The 8937-nt window shown below is 39.8% G+C and overlaps 1 protein-coding gene across 4 annotated transcripts in view; it reads right to left on the bottom strand.

The window, feature by feature from the left end:
• Positions 1–8937, bottom strand: part of Fgd4 (FYVE, RhoGEF and PH domain containing 4) — a 175418-nt gene that overhangs the window by 165538 nt on the left and 943 nt on the right. Inside the window, exon 1 of one of the 4 annotated variants that reach the window (XM_031363221.1) lies at positions 2208–2322. The exons of the other annotated variants lie outside the window; for them this stretch is intronic. The gene's annotated coding sequence lies outside the window, so the exon portion shown is untranslated. Of the gene's footprint in view, positions 1–2207; positions 2323–8937 lie in introns of those variants that run through there. 4 annotated transcript variants of the gene reach the window in all.

Here is an 8937-nt window from a genome sequence, read left to right on the forward strand (position 1 = left end):
AGACCCCTGTGAACCACAACCGTGGAAACCAACAGTCCTACCCAGGCAAGACCCCTGTGAACCACAACAAGGAATCGATAATCCTAAGGGTTCAGTCCTTATCCACATGAAGAGGCAATTCCCAGATGGAACCTAAGCATTCTTAAGCAGTCAGGGTAACCAAGAGTAGCATTTTTGTAAGACAGAGTCAAATTTGTTCAAACCCTGTTTTTATATACCAATAAAGCAAAAGTAAAAGTGGAGAATTTCTATATAGGCTCATAAAAACTTGTTTCTAAAGATCCATGTCAGAGTATGATAGTCATCTGAGGTCTTTCCTTTAAGGAAGGGAAGCCTTTATTAAGTAAATACTTTACTTGGCACTTACTACTCTTCTAAGTGACCATGGTCCATCGAGTGCAGGTTTTCCTGCCTTTTAAAGACCTTTAAACTCCCTTCAGTCTCCTCCATCTGCTCCATAGTCCATCACATCCAGTTCATGAACACACTCAAACATCTCCAGCTGGCAATGTCAAAGGAAAGTCATACTCCTGTGAGGACTTACTGATCGATGCTCTTGCTCCTGTGTTTCAGTCTGCTAAGCTTCTATAAAAGGTACGTAAGGACACCAACCACAAAACTGACTGTGTCAAACATCACTTCTACCATAAATGTCAAACAATTTAGTAGAAAAGTTATATTTTCAAAGTAATTTTTACTTTTATTTAACATAACAAGAATATCCACAGTGTAATACAGCTCAAAGGATTGTCAAGAAATGAACACATGTATTTAATCTGGCTAATTCACTCCAGAAATAGGAGTGGTTATCACACCCCACCCCTTCAGTCCCCCACCCCCACCAAAATCAATTCAGACCCAGTCCCTGATACTACCTCCTTCAGCAAAAATAGCCACCACTCTTAGAGAAGATACCCAGTAAAGAAAAAGCAGCCCTACGTTAGTTCTCCAGCATTTGAGGCCAATGTGGGACTGGGGGAACCATGACACAGACTTAAAAGACCAAATATAATTTAATCACAATACTCAGTTTCATGTACCTAGACTTTGACTTTGTTTTATGGGTTGAGCTGTTTTTGTCAATACTGAAACATTCATTCACAATGTTGCATACAGCTTAAGCTTACTGTTATTATTTATAGTGAAATGTTATACTGAATTGTTTGTACTTCCAGGCTATCACAAATGATGTGGTCATAAGTTCACATGCCATTTCAGTATATACATATAATAATGTTTATTATTTATTTTTATCAAGACTAAAAATGTCATTGGTATAGCCACTATAGATACTGGTCAGCCATTCTTCAAACTACATGCACCAATTCCAAGTCAGCAACACATGACAATTCTGGCTTCATATTCACTATCATGACCAACAACTTCTAGTTCAGTCTTTTCAACTTCAGCCATATTGAGGGGCATGTAATAACATCTTTGCTTATTACCAATGAGGTTGAAAGTTTCTTAAGAATTCTTAAGAACACTAAGAATATTATATACCATAACAGGCTATTTTCATCCCAGGGATGAAAAGATTCAAGATATACTTATCAATAAATGTAACAAAACACAAAAATAGACTTAAAAAACATATGATCATCTCAACTGGCACAGAAAGGGACTTGAATGAACTTTTACATCTTTTGTGATTAAAAAGTCCTAAAGTAATATTCCTCAGCATAATAAAGGCTATATATGCCAAACCTATAGCCAACATTATGCTAAGAGAATTTCTGCTGGACTCTAGAATAATTTCCAATCAAAATAGTGCTCCAAGTTTTAGATAGATCAATAAGACCAAGAAAAAAACTAAATAGAAAAAGAGGTCAAATTATTCTTATTTGCAGATGGCAGGATCCTATACTTGAAAATCCCTAAGAGTCTATCAAAAAAGAAAAAAGTCTTCTTACAATTTTCAGAAAAGTTATAAGATACAAAATCTACATATATAAATTGGTAGCTTTTATATATAGTATTAATAAACTTACACAGAGAGAAACTAAGGAAAAGAGTCCCATTAATAGCATCAAAACAAAAACAAAACCCCAAGAACTAACTTTACTAAGGGAATCAACTGGCACAAAACTGCATGTGGATCAATGGAGCAAAGTAGAGCCATATAACTATAGTAGCCTAATATTCAAGAAAGGTGTCAAAAACATAAACTGGAAAGAAGATGCCCCATGTGGGCTAAGACTACTCACTGTGCTCCAAATTAGGAGGAGGGCTACAAAAAGGAGAGTAAATGCCAGGTCAGAAGTGAAAGGTCAGGTGAGCTCACTGCACACACAGTTGATATAAATTAGCAGCAGCATAGATCCAAGGGTATTGTAGGACTAAGGACAACAGCAATGCAGGAAAGATCTATGACAGGTACAAAGGCTCCAATTAGGAATCAGCGAGGAATAAGGAAAAAGTTTGCCCAAAGTCCAGAGCCCAGATGACATGTTAAGGAAGGGTCGTATATTCTTTGGCCATTGTACTTTTCATGCTGTGATAAAATGCCAAGAACAACTTCCTGAAGAGTTTATTTTGACTTGCTACTCCAGAAAAGTCCATCATTGCAAATAACCAAAACAGAAAGAGAGCTGACACACATGCATCCACACCCAGGAAGCAGAGTTAGTCAAATCTGTAAACTGTCAAAGACTGACTCCAGTGTTATACTCCTTACAACATGGATGCACCTCCTAAAGGGTCAATTATCCCCCAAACAGCCCCACCAACTGGATGTCAAGTGTTCAAATACCAGAGCCTACAAGGATGTTTCTCCTTCAAACCACTACATTCATTCTCTGGTTTCCATCGGTTCATGGCTATCTTATTTAATCCAACTTCAAAAGTCCCACAATTTTAACAGTCTTAACACTGTTCAAATGTTCAAAGTCTCTTTTGAGGCCCAAGGCTGAGAGACCAGGAGTTAGACAGACTCCTTGGTAGGCAGACAGATAGAAAGGTATGGTTAGGGAATAGGGTGGTAAATTTACAAGATGACCTCCTGGCTTGAAACAGAGCCTGGCAGCTTTTGTTTCCCACAAGCAGGCCCCTGTTTATGGACTGGCTTGATGCCAGTTCAAGACATATCACACATAGTTACAGACCAATCAACCATCCAGTCTGTCTCTAAACAGTGCAACCCTGACATAGCAGAGGAAACTCTTCAGAGTCTTTGAAACTCCCAAGCCTGGAAAAGAAACTGGACTGTCAGTTTTCCAAATCCCCACTCTTCCTTGAAGAGGGCCTTTTCTCCGTGTGATTGCTGCACATATGTGTCTCCTCACACCCAGGAAACAACATTCTTTAACTCTGATTCTGTCTGCAGTGCTTGAGATTTCTCTGCTGTTACCAGTTATGTTACAGACATTTCCTGCCTTTTAATTTGTTAACTGGCAGACTACATCATTTTCAAGACTCCTAGACTGCCTCCAGTAAAACAAAAAACAAATTATATATTACAAACATATAATGACACAGAATGTACACTTCTATTCCAATATATAGGAAAGAGGACATACTGAGGAAAGATTGGACTGTGGGAAGACCAGAACTGAGCTGGCCAAACATCAGGTCTAACTCCATATCCAGTGCTTCACCCCTTCGGCTCTCTTGACTACTGCATACATTCTTCCCTGGGCTGGTTCCACTCCACGTCTACAGTTCTCCCTGGCAGAACTCTTATGGCTCTGGCATGTTTAACATTTTGGGGCGCCACCAAAACATTTTCCTTTCACAGTTTCTTGCAATGGTCTATACTGCTTTACAGGAACTACACAGGCATGTATTGTCTGGCTTCAGCAGCTCTCTAAAACTGTGGAAGAAAAATCCATGAGGCCCTTTTCTCTTGCATCTTTCACAACACAGTTACACATAAACAATCCTGCCAAATTTGGCTGCAAACTTGGGGTGGACCCCCACACTCTTTGACTCCTTAGCAGCAGTTTTTGTATGTTAAAGCAATTGCTTTCTAGAAGTGAGCCACCTCTTAGGCTTTCTCCTCTCACAAGTTGTAAACTTAGCAAGGAGGGATCCTACCCTGAAGGCGCCCTTCCCAATGTTCTAGTACAGAGGAGGAAATAGCCACTTCGTGGCATTTTCTTAATTAGAGTTTCATTGCTGTGAGGAGACACAATGACCAAGGCAACTCTTAAAAAGGACAGCATTTCATTGGGACTGGCTTACTGGTTCAGAGGTTCAGTCCATTATCATCAAGGCAGAGCATGGCAGTGTTCAGAAAGGCATGGCCCTGGAGGAGCTGAGGAGCTACATGTTGCTCAGAAGGCAGCTAAGAAGACTGACTGATTCCTCAGGCAGCTAGGAGGAGGGTCTCAAATCCCTCCCCAACAGTGGCACACTTCCTCCAACAAGCCCACACCTACTCCAACAGGACCATACCTTCTAATGGTGCCCCTCCCTGAGACATATTCAAACCACCACAGGCATTAATCTCCTTAACATTCTCTTTTCTTTCTCCAAACTGTACATTTTGTATTTCTTTTAGTCCCATTTGTTCTTCTCTGTAGAGCTACATAAGAGCTCTATAGAACTGCATAAGTATTTTATTGGTTCAACATTATTTACACTGTCTTAAAATTTTCTCTGCCAAAAAACCATGCCCCTTAGTTTTTAATTCAGCCTTGTGTAAATTCTTAGGACAAGGGCAAAAAAACCAGACAGAGTCTTTGCCAAAATGGCATACTATGGCCTCTATACCAGTTGCCAACAGAAGCATTGCTCTCTCTAAAACTTCTTGACCTGGGCCTCCTTACTTCCATCTCTGGAATTACAGTCAGGACTGTAAGTCCTAAACCCAGTAGAAAGCATTTCTGGGAAGAAAACAAGATGGAGAGGCAGCTGAGAAATGTAGAATATATTATTAAAAACTCTCCAGATTACAATGCATCTTCTACCCACTTCATACAAGTGTTTGCGATGCCCCTCAATGGGAAAGCCTTTTCAGACGTAAGGCCCTACCTAAACACTACAACTCTTGTTGGTCAATCAACTTTGTAAACTCTTGACCATGGGCTGAACTCCATACAAGAGACTTTTTCCCCCTGCAAACTTCAGTTTTCAACAGAATGCTGTGATCACTGCAGGTGCTTCATGAGATAATGTGGTAGTGAAAGAAATAAGCTAATGAGAGTTAGAAACAACACTGAGTAGGAAAGATGTCCTCAATCACAAGCCCTTCATATATTCTACTCTGGAAGAGAAAAAAGGAAGGCCTAGAAAAAAGAAAAAACCGGATAAAGCCCAAAATAAGATGGTAAAAGTATAAGTACTCAATAATTACAATATAAACAAGCTAAAATTCTCACCTGTTAACAAAAACATTTTAATCTTACACTGTGCATATTCCTTAGAATGTATAAATCAAATTATCTCGGGCTGTCTTTAACCCCTTAATAAGCTTCCACTGTCCACCTCTATGTGTAACATAACAATGTCTGTGACTAGCAGGTTGTGGAATACTTTAGGTATGTGAGAACAGCCCCTACCAACCCCAAAGCTAAGAATGTCCCCAGATAGCACTTGAGACCTATAGAGAAGATTTCACCTGAGGTTCCTGTTGTGGATTAGAATCCATGGAAAGGCGCGTCTGCAAAGACTAATTTTCACCATGAAGAAATCGATCTTGAGAGGGGCTGCTTGAGCTGGTGTGAGACAGAATCTCATTCTTCACAGCAGACTGACCTGCAGCTAACCGCTCATGTTGTGGGCTTTGAAAGCATGCTAACCTTCCTGCCTCGGGCACCACATGCTAGAATTACAGGTACAGGTAACAATGCTTGGCTGTCTTCTAAATCTTAAAACGTGAATTCAGAGGCTGGAGAGATGGCTCAGCAGTTAAGGGCACTGGCTGCTCTTCCAGAGCACTGAAGGTTCAATTCTCAGCAACCACATAGTGGCTCACAACAACAGTCCATGACGCCAGTACTTGGTGATCTAATGCCTTCCTGCCTCCTTGGGCACCAGGCATGCACATGGTGCATAGATCAACATGCAGACAAAACACACAGATACACATAAAATAATAAAATTCTTTAAAAAATTAAACGATGGGTCCATAATTGTCAAAAATACTCCTAGAGTCTCTTACTCTTAATTCTGAATGCCTTAGGATTCATGAAGACACTGCCTAAGGGAGTAGTAAACACATCCTCAAGCTAGACACCTTCAGGTTTGAATCCTAGCTCCAAATTACCAGTTAATTTCTCCAATCAACTTAATGAATCTCTTTGTGCATCAATTTCTTCACCTGGAAACAGGCATCATATTCTCTTACTAGTATGATTTTTTGTGAAATAAATTTATGTACATCTATATTTATGTGTGTCACAATAAATATCTTAATAAAAAAGGTATTCTATAGATAATAGCTACTATAGTATGTAGGAGGAGAACAATCATTCGTTCATTCAAAGTATTTCTTAGTGACAGACTTGGGGAGACATAGAAATGAATAAATGCGTTCAGAGAACTGATGTGCATAACCTTACTTTAACCATCCCAATCCTATTAAGTCTCATGACTTCCACTCTCCAGGGGGATTTCATAGCTAGTGATAAAAACTGGATTAACAAGTGCTACATGACTCCCAAACTTCTGTCTTAAACACTTAAACTCTACCTCACTCACATGAATACTTAATATTCAGTCAAATGTAAAGATGCAGTTTGTAAACTTTGCTTTTATTATTTTTGACACACAGTAAGAGTACTGTAAAAAGAGTGTTTCATAGCCACAGAACAGTGGCTGAACAGCGACGACTGAGTGTCCACTTGGTGGCATTGTTTTGGTTTTGTTGTCACTGCTAGCTTGGTTTTGAGGCAGTCTTAGCCTATGCTGACCCTCACAATAACCCTCATAGCTCAGCCTTCCAGATCCTGGAACCACAAGAGTTTCCACCAAGTTCTTGTCTTCTTTGACTTTCTCCCTTGTTTAAGAAAAGTAGCATTCCTTTGGAGGACTCTCCACTCTGATTCATCTCAATTGTGTGGCTTCTACATATAATTTTTTCCCATGAAGGAACTGGCACTTCCCAAGAATTTAAATTGGTTTATTTTTTTCACGAAGGGACACAGTTATTTAATAATGGATGGTTTGGTGAGATTTAATAAGGAAGCCATATTTGATTCAAAGGAAAAAACCTCTACACTTTTTTTCTTACATTCCTTACATTCAACAAGGTGTGGTGGTAATCCAGGGTTTTAGAAAACTAGATCCTTCTCCTTCATTTGCTACAGTTTTATTATGTGAAGGGAATAGCCACACCTATTCAGATACAAGTAATTATTTCCCAAGGTTGACAATAACACCAGAATAGGCTGATTCACAGGAAGGGCAATACTGATACAATGTAACAAAACTAGAAGGCTCATGTTTATTTCTCTTAAAACTGTATTTCCTCACTGTGTGGGGGGAGCACTCATGTGAGCACAACCCACCAGAACTGATTCTCTCCTTACATCATGTAGGTACCAGGGATGAAACTCAGGTCCTAGGTTTGGCAGCAAGTATCTAATTTACCTGCTGAACCTCCTCTACTGTTCATAGGTACGCTATTTCTGAAATTGCTAGAGATTCTCTTTGAATTTTAAAATTAGAAGGAGGGCTAGAGGGATGGCTCAGTGGTTAAAAGCACTGATTGCTCTTCCAGAGGTCCTGAGTTCAATTCCTGACAACCACATGGTGGCTCATAGCCATCTGTAATAGGACCTCATATGCTCTTTTGGTATGTCTGAAGACAGCTATAGTGTGCTCAAATATATTTTTAAAAATTGAAAATTAGAAGAAGAACAAATTTAAAAATTAGGAGAAGGTCAAGGTGATGGGTGAAATAAAACAGGATAGTTGGGCATACTGAGCAGTAGCCTGCTTAGACAGGTGCCCTGAATTCTACTCCCGTAGGTGGGGGGTGGAGGCGGGGTGGGTGGGAAGGACACAAATAAATAAAAGAGCAAACAGAACTTTTTCTCCTACAAGCATAGCTGCTTTACAGAAATAATTTATAGACTATACTGTGACTCTTGAATGAGGATGTTTCATATTTTGATCGTCTCTTCAAAGCATTTGAAAATAAATCAACTAACATAACTAAGGTTGATTCAGCCCAGTGTCTGTCTTGAAAACAGCTAGTGACAAAATGCGACGACAAAGCAAAACATTTTCACTTAATAACATTTTCATTCAGTTTGGAACTCACAGCTAGAACTGGAAGAGATTCCAGAATACTTTATCAGTTTCTTACTTCTACAGGAAATGATTACAGAGGACTCTCTGTGATCCAGTTCATGCATCATCTCACATCCTGACTTAGCTAACCATGAGCACACACTTAACATACCATCCATCACAATTTTCTGCCATTTACCCTCTACAGCTTCAGGAGAAGGACTAGACAGCACATTTATCATTCTCAACACTTGATCATACTTAAATACTCAAAGCTGCTTGCTCAATCATTTTACAAAATGAAAGTAAAGATTTCTTTTTACGATTCAAAATATTAAAAAAAAAAAAAAGTAAACATGTGAGTGTCTGACTTTTGCCCTCAGGGAGGTAGGCAAACCTACTTCTGAGAAGGAAGCGCCAGGGAACTAAGGTCAACTGAGCGCAGGAATTTAGTGAGGCTTAAACAGCAGGATATTGAAAACAGGCTGTACAATTCCTAATAAAAACTTTTTGTAAGGGCACACCTTTAGGTTTTGAAGAACAAGCTGGTCATATTCTTGAAGCTTTGGGAGAAAGAACAAACTAACTAGGAAGAGTATCCTAGGGGTAACGAACTTGGGAAGATTCCTTTCACAACAGAAGGCGCCATCACCCACTGCAGCCCACTCCCCCAGCTCCCCAAGCCCCAACCGCACACACCCACGCCCACTCCACTCCCAACACCCCGTCAAGTCCCTGACACACGGCACGCCCCCTGCC

This window comes from Mastomys coucha, unplaced genomic scaffold (genome assembly GCF_008632895.1).
Source record: "Mastomys coucha isolate ucsf_1 unplaced genomic scaffold, UCSF_Mcou_1 pScaffold12, whole genome shotgun sequence".
In the NCBI taxonomy this organism is placed as follows: Eukaryota; Metazoa; Chordata; class Mammalia; order Rodentia; family Muridae; genus Mastomys; species Mastomys coucha.